The following is an 11,846-nucleotide window of genomic DNA, read 5'->3' as shown; positions in this document are numbered from 1 at the left end:
CACAAATCTGATATTAATGAGCTAACCAGGGGATAAGCCATCAAAATGTTTGTCCTGGAAAATCCCTTTAAGGCCCACCTGCACATAATAAATATATATATATATATATATATATATATATATATATATATATATATATATATAGCAAAGAGTGGGAAGGGGTTAATCACAGGCTCATAAAACGGACAAACAACACAAATATTGGTTCTATCTTTTACACATTTGGGGTAGCCCTTAAGAGGGCCGTTGGGTCAAAGAGAGAGAGAGAGAGAGGGGAGGGATAGATACCGGGAGATACCAAGAGAGAGAAAAAGAGAGAGACCCAACCAGTGCAAGGCTAAGCCGGGCAGGCGGCAGCAGCTATTTATACCCACTGCTGATCTCTGATTGGTGGAAAATCTGGGTGTGGCTGCTATTTATACCCACTGCTTATCTCTGATTGGTGGAAAATCTGGGGGTGCCTGCTCTGTGATTGGTGGAAAATCTGGGCATGGCTGCTCTGTGATTGGTCAGCATTATGACCTCACAGTGGCGATGACTCATACCTCCTGGGTGGTTCTTCTGGGCAATTCTGTTTTCTGATTGGTGGAAATTCTAATCAGCATTATGACCTCACAGTGGCCGTGACTCATGTTTCATGGACTGTTCTATCTGGGTGACCTGAAACATGCTGATCTCTGATTGGTTGAAATTCAAGTCATCTTCATGACATCACAATCGAGAAGAATGAATATCCAATTTACTTAATATAAATGACCAGCAATGCTGTTCTCTTAATGGTGGAAATTCAAGTCATCTTCATGACATCACAATCAGCATGTTATTACTGCCGATATGTCCAATTTTTTTCCTAAATTTCCTACGTTTGTCCTAATTTATTAGCACATATATACCACTCATTCCTACAATCAAAGGATCAGGAAACCCCTCTGAAATCAATATCCTACAATTTACCCCAACAGCAAAAAAACAACTATACACAAAATACCAAAAGGTATATCAGATTATTAATGAGCAAATAAAAGACACATAAAAATAATTTTTAGAAATGTGTAGAAAAAATGCTGTAAAGTAAGAACGCTTCAAAAATAGAAATGTTAATGATCTATTTAATCAATTAACAAAATACAAGTGAATGAACAAACGAAAAATCTAGATCCAATCAATATTTGGTGTGACCAACTTTTCACTTTAAAACAGCGTCAATTCTTCTAGGTACACCTGCGCAAAGTCAGGGATTTTGTAATAATGCAGTCAGGTGTCTGGTCATACACCATGGCAAGACTGAGCAAGAATACACAAGGAAGTTATACTACATCAGCAAGGTCTCTAAGGCACAAATTTCAAAGCAGATTGAGGGTTCAAGATGTGTCATTCAAGCACTAGTGAAGAAGCACAAGAAAATGTGCAAGGTTGAGGTCAATAGATGCAGTGGTCGGCCAAGGAAACTTAGTGCAGCAGATGTATGACACATTATGGTTACTTTCCTTCAAAAGCGGAAGATGTCCAGCAGTGCCATCAGCTCAGAACTGGCAGCAACCAGTGGGACTCAGCTTCACTCATCTACTGTTCAGAGAAGACTGGCCAGAAGTGGTCTTCATAGCAGAATTATGGTGAAAAAGCCATATCTTCCACATCAAAACAAGGCCAAGTGACGATGAGTCACTGCATTAAAACAGAGAAAACGGGGAAGGAGGGGGGGGGGATTGGCAAGATGTGCGCGGTTGAGCCAAAATATGAAAAATGTGGTTGTTACTGTAGGGAGTTTGTTCACTGAAGGGCTGGAGAGCAGAACAATAATGAGTGTCTGTGGTCAATAGTGATGCATAAGCACGGTGAAGGGTCCTGTAAGTTTGGGGCTGCATTTCAGCAAATGGAGTTGAGAATTGGGTCAGACCTCATGCTATAACATTTTCCCCCATCATGGGCCCCTCTCTGGCATATTGTCCCCATTCTGGCATAATTTCCCTCATTCTGGTTTAAGACATCGCTGTTTGCTTCGCTGCACCTTCTGCATTCTTCAATATCCAGATCCATATTCCAGTTTGTCTTCTCTTCTGCACTACGTGAGTCCACAATCAACTGAGGAATGCCTACGTCTGCTTACTATCCTTATTTCTGTTTGCATACTACTGTACCTAAGTAAACTTGGACTATCGTTAACGTTTACATACCCTAATAGTAATGAAGGCCGTGCCTTACAGATTAGGTTCTAAGAAGTATTGTTTGGAATGAACTTACCTTCATAAACTGTTTGCTGTGATCTTTTGCACTTGAGTTTAAAATAGACTTTCACACTACTCTTGTCTCAGTCTCTGCTTTTGGCCCACGCCATTGGACTTCAGGGTATCTACTAACATCGTAACAGGCAGTTCCTTTGAGCTCATGATTCTCATTTGGTCTGACATGCACTGTGAGCTGTGAGGTCTTATATAGACAGGTGTGTGCCTTTCCAAATCAAGTCCTATCAGTTTAATTAAACACAGCTGGACTCCAATGAAAGAGTAGAACCATCTCAAGGAGGATCACAAGGTAATGGACAGCATGAGACTTAAATATGAGCAAAGGGTCTGAATACTTATGACCATGTGATATTTCAGTTTTCCTTTTTTAATAAATTTGAAAAAATTTCTACATTTCTGTTTTTTTTCAGTCAAGATGGGGTGCAGAGTGGACTTTAATGAGAAAAAAAATGAACTTTTTAGAATTTACCAAATGGCTGCAATGAAACAAGGAGTGAAAAATGTAAAGGGGTCTGAATGCTTTCCGTACCCACTGTATATAGTACTCAATGGGTGTGGCCTGCCTCTGATTGAGAAGTGCCTCTTCCGGCAGTCTGAATAAGGGTCTATCGTTAGGGGTGTGACTAATTTGTTTTCACTTAGGGTGATATATGTCCCGCTTTTAATGAGATTTAATAACATTTGTATTTTAGGGTTTCTATTATAATTCTGGGATTTCCTAATTTGTTTATAGAATTTTTGAATTGCATAACACATAGGATAAGGATAATAGGTTTAGTATATGAGATAGGAAATAGTTATTGATAGAACTAGTGCAGTGGATGGGCACTAGTGTTAATAAAAAGAGGGGCACTTCCTGATAGTGTGCGCCATGTCCCATGATTTGGGAATCTTACAGACCATATTGCACTATCATTAAGTTGCTGTTTTGTTGCTATGCAGTTAGGTTTTCCTTTCTTATAAGTTTGTCCTTTGTCTCTCCCTGTCTCTCTCAGATGTAGCTGTGATGTCAGTAACCCCTCCCTTCTTCTCCATTCTTCTTCCTCATTCACCATCTTCAGCCATGTTAGAAGCTTATGTGCTTCCAGCCCGTTTCTAAAAAAGTCTTTTTACCTGCTGTACATTTGCACATCATCGAGTATTCTGCTAGAAAATAAATCTTCTTCTGAATCTTCAACAATGTGCTTCTTGCAGTCGAGTTAAACTATCTGAAGACATCACTATGTGTGAGTACGGTAAAGAGACAGCCTAGAAACGGTGTCTCACAGCGCCCTATGCTTGCAGCTTAGTCATGGAGTCAGAATAGTGTGAGTTCAGTGAGAGTTAGTGAAGTGCATAGTGAAGGTGAAGTTCAGGTGCGGTGGGCTGCTAGGGGCAGCATGTGTCACTTGTTCCAGGCAGTGGGAGGCATTACTGGGATCCAGAGCAGTCGCTCCAGTCAGGTCCAGAGCCTAAGGTCTGGCATAGGAGCTGCCGGACACTTTGTGTACTCTGAAGTACAAAGGAAGATGGACAGGGACCTGCATAGATGGAAGTTGAAGGCCAGTCCCGGGTGCACTGCAGAGGTGGACGAGAAATACAGGATGAGCTAGCAACAGGGCTGAAGAGGAGTTATGCTAAGAAGGAGGATAATGTGAATTGCTGTGCCTTATCCTGTCTGTACCCACCTGATGAACTAGAACTGTCAAGTATATGTTTGACTGTTACAAAGAACTTTGTGTCCCCTAAATTGTGTGCGGCGGCTTCTGAGGAAAGAAGCCTGAAGGCAGTGGAGGCCTGCGGCCTACAAGAGAATGTGCTGCACCCCACACCCTAGAGCACACTGGGACTGGGACACCCATTGTCTGTAAAGTGCCAGAGCGAAATCAGACAGACGTTCAGTCACGACTACCGCTCTGTGCCACTTTACAAGATGAGTGATAAGGGAACTTCTCGATCAGAAGAGAAGAGGAAATAATGGTCGCTGCCCAAACTGTGACAAGAACAGGACCACAATGTGTGTCACCCTGGCCTGGATGCCACAAATGTATAATAAAGCTGTGTCTGAGAGCAAAGGGGAGGTCCTCTAGTCAAGGGCCATTAGCATGCAATACCTCCTGTCACAGGCCAGTAGGGGGAGCAGGCTGCCCCTATAAAAGCTGGAACTGGGGGCAGGGTTAGAGAGAACTGGACAACCTGTCTCTGGATTGAGAGGTGTCCCAGAGCCGGGACAGACAGTTGTGTTGCAGCCTAAGAGGACGTGTGGCAGTAGGAGAGCCACGAGCCAGGGACAAAAGGCGAAGTGAGTCTGTACTGGCAGATAAAGAAACTAATCTTCCAGACTTTGGTGTCTGAGGCTGTGAGGATTCCACATCCTACAGCAGATAACCAGTCCGCAGGGGACTGTATGTTCCTTGGCCTAAGAAGCCCGGAGGCTCCGCCACAGCAGAAGGGACCAACAGAGCCGTACCAGGCCGGGAGTAGCAAGGGACCCAAGTTGCAAGCCATACGGGCGAGAGGACACGGTGAGCTCAGGAACGTGGGCTGTTACATTACCAGAAGGGAAATAGCCAGAAGGAGCACAGAGAGCACGGTAGGCCGACACCCTCATCTTGACCACGGCCAGCTTCCCACTTGCTCTCAGACATCCAGGCCCCCTCCTAGCCGGGCCTGTTTCTGGGTCGTTTTACCTGTTCTAATAAAGACCCTGAACTGTTTAAGAGGCCTCCGTTTCCTGGCTAACGCGGTTGGAATCATCCCCTCCATCATCCATCATACACTGCCCTGGGGCCCTACTCTTCCCGTGGGGAGTTGTACTATTCGGAGCTGCACATTTACATCTGCCCCAGAGGTCTGCACTGCAGCGGCGGTTAGCACTGACCGCAATCCACGGGTGGCGTAGTCGGACATTACTTAAAACTTATAAAGGACTGCCACTGGCCTGACCACCCTAAGCCACGGACCGGGTTGCCACCACTACCCCCATCGTCTCCCTATTGCCCGGCTCCGAGTGCCCCACGGCCCAGGGGGCGAGTCAGCTTTGGCGTAGTTGGCAGGATTGTAACCAACCCGCCACAAACGGGTATTGCGTGCCTGAAAAAGACTGTACACGTACTTGAAGAAGAGTTTTTCCACCACCCGGAGCCGTTTCCCGCCATTTTCAACCGTCTCCCGCCATCTTCCGTCGGTTCCCGCCATCTTCAGCCGTTTTCCCGCCAACGGATGCCATCTTCAGGACGCTGCGCGGGAAGAGGAGGGGCGTGGACGTCCAAACCGCGAATCTCCGCCCCACGCACCGACGCTGCGCAAGGTCCTGGAAGGGAGAGAGAGCGACGCTGACGTCATCAGGACGCGACGCAGGTCCTCGTCCGGAGCAGCACCAGTGGAGTCGCGGCCTACAGAAGAGGATCGTCAGAAGGTAGGCCACGCTTAACTAGGGGGGAGGAAGATGTCGGACACTGAGGCGCCCACTAACACCAGCACAGCTGCAGCAGCGGTGATGCCATTTTCCCTGCCCTACGTCAATGGAGCGGCCTGGTTGCCTAAGTATTCAGGGGAGCCCCATGCCCTAACTGACTTTAAGGAAAGGCTGTACAGTTTGTTCCAAGTTTAGCCCCTGACAGAGGAACAGAAGATTAGCATACTGACAGGGCAGTTAACTGGCACAGCCCAGCGGGAGGTAAAGTAATGGCCCGCTGAGGAGAAAAGGACCGTAAAGGACATTCTGGCCCGGCTGCGGGGTACCTTTGATACACGTACCTCCGCTGAAATTAAAATGCGGTTCTACGGATGTAAGCAGCGGGCACAGGACAGCATCAGAGACTATGCCCTAAATTTGCAGGAAGCCTTGAGAGCCATCAAACAAGCTGACCCTGGCAGCGTGCAGGATACGGATAAGCTACTAACAGAACAGTTCATAGAAGGTCTGCTGTCTAGCGCCCACAGGACCCAGATGCGCCTCATGTTCTTTCAGAACCCTGATCTGACCTTTGCCCAATTCAAGGACAGGGCCATAAGGGTGCTCCGTGAACCCGCAACAAGTGGCGCTATAAACCCCCGGCGCCCTGCTCTCACCTACCACCAGAAGGCGGCGCCCTCTTCTGTGGACTCTGTGGGGGACGATGCACAGGCCCTGAACCAAGCCCCGTCGAAAGATCTGCATCACCAAGTCCAGGAGCTGACCAGGAGCGTTGCGGCATTGACCAGGACCGTCCAGGCGTTACAAGTGGACCCGTCAAGACCCATCGAGTTGGCTTCAAGTCCGGAGGATGTCCCGTGGCGTCGACAGAGGAGGACCCCGTCGTTCCGAGGAAGGCCCACAGATCGCTACGCAGAGGATGGACAGCCCATTTGCCGTCGATGCAACCAGCCCGGACACATTTCCAGGTACTGTAATTTAAACGGGTCCAACCTGGGGCAGAGAGCCAACCCCCAGGCATAAGATCACCAGGCCCTTATAATTGGCGTGATAAGTACGTTGGGGGGGGCGCCCGGTTTTACCCGTGGTGCTGAACGGTATCCCCATGAGCGCCTTGCTGGATACCGGGTCGCAAGTAACTACTATCCCTTATGTACTTTTTAAGCAGTATTGGACTGATGCTGATATAACACGGTACCCAGACAGTGACTTGAGCATCATCGCCAGTAATGGCTTGCCCGTGCCGCAGATGGGGTTCAAGGAAATGACCATTAAAATTGGTAAAGTTGAACTACCGGCACAGGGAGTGATTATTGTGGACATTGACCGTCGTGAAAGTCACCCTAAAATAACTGTGGGTACTAACGTGATTGAAAATTGTCTTTCAGAGGTAATTGTAATTCTACAACAGGTGGCAGTGAATGCTAGTTCCAGCCAACAGAGAGTCCTCAACAAGGAGATAAAAGCCCTGATGAGACGGCAGCAGGTAGAACTGTCTGGTGGTGAGATCGGTAGCGTAAGACTGAGTGACCCATTCCCCATTTCCATGCCTCCCAAAAGTGAAATGATGATCTGGTGTCGGACTGCAATCGGGTTGAGAGATAGAGACTACCAAGCCATGGTAGAACCCGTGTACTCAGACAGCAGGCCCACCATTTTGACAGCCTGGGGGGTGGTTGATGTCCGTCATGGGAGGGTGCCCGTTCACATTCTCAACATTGGGGAGAGGGAGGTACACTTACCCAGGTACTCTACACTTGCCAAACTGTTTGCTGTTGAGCACAAAGCTATCAGGGCCGTGGAACCTTTGCCTCCCTCTCCACAGGCGGAGAGTAATGGCTCCCAGAAACAAAAGGAGGACTGGTGCCAGAAACTCCATGTGGGTGCTGACTCCACTCCCCTGCACCAAAAACAAGGAGTCTACCGGGTGGTACAGGAGTACGAGAGAGTCTTTAGTAAGCACCCGCTAGACTTCGGCAGAGTAAAAGGGATAGAACACCACATCCCCACAGGGAGCCACCCACCAATAAAAGAGAGATACAGGCCTGTACCCCCTGCACATTATCAGAACGCCAAAGGTATGCTGCGGGAAATGAAAGAAGCTGGGGACATTAGAGATAGCTGTAGCCCCTGGGCAGCCCCCCTGGTTCTGGTAAAAAAGAAAGACGGCACCATGAGAATGTGCGTGGACTATAGACAAATCAACCGTATCACCCACAAAGACGCATATCCGCTGCCTAGAATAGAAGAGTCTTTAGCCGCACTAAAATCAGCTAACTTCTTTTCTACTTTGGACCTTACTAGCGGGTACTGGCAGGTTCCTGTGGCAGAGGCTGACAAGGAGAAGACCGCCTTCACCACCCTGATGGGACTGAGCGAGTTCAACTGTATGCCCTTCGGGCTCTGGAACGCACCAGGGACCTTCCAGAGGCTGATGGAATGCTGTCTAGGGCACCGAAACTTCGAGACTGTCCTCCTTTACCTGGACGACGTGATCGTCTATTCGAAGACTTACGAGCACCATCTAAAGCACCTGGCCGAGGTGTTCGAAGCCCTGGCAGGCTATGGCCTGAAGGTGAAACCATCAAAGTGTCACCTGTTGAAACCGAAGGTCCAGTACCTAGGGCACGTGGTAAGTGCGGAAGGAGTAGCCCCCGACCCTGACAAGGTCACGGCAATCAAGAGCTGGCCAAGCCCTTCGAACATCAAGGAAGTGAGGCAATTCCTCTGGTTGGTAGGCTACTACCGAAGGTTCATCCCCGGGTTCACTAAGATGGCAGCTCCTATGCAGGACCTCCTGATAGGACAGTCTAAGTCCAGAAGCCAAAAGCCACCCTTCAAGTGGGATAAACCGGAAGAGGAGTCCTTCCGTCAGTTGAAGATGGCCCTCACAGGGGATGAGATCCTGGCCTACCCTGATTATGGCCAGCCTTTTATTCTCCACACAGACGCCAGTAATGTGGGACTGGGAGCCGTACTGTCACAAAACCAACAGGGCAGAGAAAGAGTGATCGCGTACGCCAGTCGGAAGCTGAGGCCCACCGAGAGGAACCCGGAGAATTACAGCTCCTACAAGCTAGAATTCTTGGCGGTGGTGTGGGCCCTAACGGAACGCTTCAAGCATTACCTGACCTCCGCAAAGTTCACTGTGTACACGGACAACAACCCGTTAACACACCTAGACAGTGCAAGACTTGGTGCCCTGGAACAGCGGTGGATGGCCCGTCTCTCCAATTATGACTTCGTGATCAAGTACCGGGCAGGCAAAACCAATGCCAACGCTGATGCCCTATCGAGAATGCCTCACTTACCTGAAGGTGACGAAGACCCAGAAGAGCTGGAGGAGGTAGAACTCCCCGCGTTTCACCGGTATGGGGCCGCTCAATACTCCCACCGCGTGAAGGAGGAAGATTTAACAACCATTATGATCAATCCCCTACCTCACCACAGCTGGGCCGAGACCCAAGATAGTGACCCTGCAATCCGCCTGGTGAAAGATCTGCTGACCCAGGAAGATGCCCGCTTAGATCCGGATGCTCCAGAGGAAGCCAAGCAGCTATGGAAAGAGAAGAGCAAGCTGTTCCTCTATGAAGGCAAGCTGTACAGAAGACTTGTCAACCACCGGACACAAGAGCTGACCTGGCAAGTCGTGGTCCCAAGGCGGGATGCAGCTATGGTCCTGGGGGCTTACCATGACAGAGCGGGGCACTTCGGTTGGAAGAAACTGGAGTTCCTGCTAAGAGGACGGCTCTTTTGGGTCGGCATGAGAGGGGCTGTAGAGAAGTGGTGCAGGGACTGTGGCCCTTGTAACTTAAGGAGAAAAGACCGCACCAGCCAGAAGACACCCTTGAAGCCCATCGTCACCCAGCAGCCTCTTGAGCTGGTAGCTCTGGACCACGTCAAATTGGCTCCAAGCCGGTCAGGATACATCTACGCCCTGACAATCGTGGACCACTATTCCCGTTTTCTAGTGGTGGTCCCGGTAAAAGACTTGACAGCCCAAACGGCGGCCAGAGCCTTCCAGCAATACTTCTGCCGTCCACACGGGTATCCGGAACAGGTCCTGACGGACCAGGGTCCAGCGTTCGGAGCTGAAATCTTGCAAGAGTTCTGCAACCTCTATGGCTGTAAGAAGATTCGGACAACGCCTTACCGCCCACAAACCAACGGGATGTGTGATTAAATGAACAATATAGTCATTGATCTCCTGAAGACGTTACCCCTGGAGGAATGCAGCCTGTGGCCAGAAAAACTGCCGGACCTGATAGACTTATACAACCATATCCCGGTGAACGCTACAAACTGCACCCCGGCTTACCTGATGCGAGCCAGACCAGGTAAGCTGCCCCTAGATCTGGAGATGGGAGTCCTAACATCTGAGGACACCTCCCTGGATGCGGACTGGGATACGGAGAGGCGACTGCAGTACAAGAATGTACAGGAGAGTGTGGAGAAGAGCCTGGCCCAGGTGAGAGAAAGGCAAGAAAGACTCTTCAACCAACACGCCCCTGCTGGTCCCCTAGAACCTGGTGAGCAGGTCCTGAAGCGAAAGAGAAGGCTACATAAGATGGACGACCAGTGGGAAAGGGAACCCTACACCGTACTGCAGTCTGATCATGACAACTCGAAGGTGTGCGTGATCACCAAGGATGGAGGAGAAACCACTAGTACCGCCTCCAGAGACCACCTAAAAAGGTGCCCCGAACAACTCCGTAGTGCAGAAGAGGATCAAAGTGACCTTGAACCTGCAGAGGACAAGGAAGAAATGATCAGCACCGTTCTCTGAGAGTTCCCTCAGTCCTGGACTCGAATAAACGATGCCATAGTGGTACCCGTCCTGCATTTCCTGCAACCGGCTCAGCAACAACCTACACCAGAGCCGGAAGGTGAAGAAGAGCAAGCAGTTCTAGAGGCAGAAGAGCCTGTACCAGCAGCCCAGGAGAATCAACCCTCTGCTGACAGTGAGCCTGCCATGCCTGCGATGAGCCAAAGGACCCGTAGACAGCTGCCTGCCCTACCTGTACACCAAGCTGGTAGCTCTACCCCTAACGCTAGTGAAGAAAACCAGGTTGGTCCACCACCAGACAGTGGGTTACGCAGGTCAACCAGAAGCACAAAGGGGCAGATACCCGCTCGCTGGAGAATATAGGGTGCACTAAAACTGTAAATAACCCTGTTGCCAAGTGTTGAAATGTTTGCAAATTTACATGCATGATTAGTAATTGTGTATTTCAGTTTCTTACAGTTACCGTACGGACTCAAAGGTTATGGACTTTTAATAACCGGGACTTTGTATGGACTGCGTTCGGAGCCTGACCAAGGAATGAACTAAGACTGTAAAGGACTTGGGGCTAGGACAGACCTCCACCTGGTTAAGGCTCCCCGTTGTGTTGGTGAAAATGGACACCCGGTCACAGACCACACTGTGACCTTAAGAACTCAATCTGTGCGTCACTTGCCTGATAATGTTTTATGGTCATGCATATGATCTTTGTTTATTGTTTAGTCCCGGAGTACTAAATTTTACTAGGGGGGAATGTGTCACCCTGGCCTGGATAACACAAATGTATAATAAAGCTGTGTCTGAGAGCAAGGGGGAGGTCCTCTAGTCAAGGGCCATTAGCATGCAATACCTCCTGTCACAGGCCAGTAGGGGGAGCAGGCTGCCCCTATAAAAGCTGGAACTGGGGGCAGGGTTAGAGAGAACTGGACAACCTGTCTCTGGATTGAGAGGTGTCCCAGAGCAGGGACAGACAGTTGTGTTGCAGCCTAAGAGGACGTGTGGCAGTAGGAGAGCCATGAGCCAGCGACAAAAGGCGAAGTGAGTCTGTCCTGGCAGATAAAGAAACTAATCTTCCAGACTTTGGTGTCTGAGGCTGTGAGGATTCCACATCCTACAGCAGATAACCAGTCCGCAGGGGACTGTATGTTCCTTGGCCTAAGAAGCCCGGAGGCTCCGCCACAGCAGAAGGGACCAGCAGAGCCGTACCAGGCCGGGAGTAGCAAGGGACCCAAGTTGCAAGCCATAAGGGCGAGAGGACACGGTGAGCTCAGGAATGTGGGCTGTTACATTACCAGAAGGGAAATAGCCAGAAGGAGCACAGAGAGCACGGTAGGCCGACACCCTCACTCTGACCAGGGCCAGCTTCCCACTTGCTCTCAGACATCCAGGCCCCCTCCTAGCCGGGCCTGTTTCTGGATCGTTT

Source organism: Phyllobates terribilis, unplaced genomic scaffold (genome assembly GCF_046119375.1).
Source record: "Phyllobates terribilis strain yellow unplaced genomic scaffold, ASM4611937v1 Scaffold_30__1_contigs__length_15301838, whole genome shotgun sequence".
NCBI classification, from domain to species: domain Eukaryota; kingdom Metazoa; phylum Chordata; class Amphibia; order Anura; family Dendrobatidae; genus Phyllobates; species Phyllobates terribilis.
The sequence above is the reverse complement of the archived record's forward strand: the minus strand, read 5'-3'. Positions refer to the sequence as shown.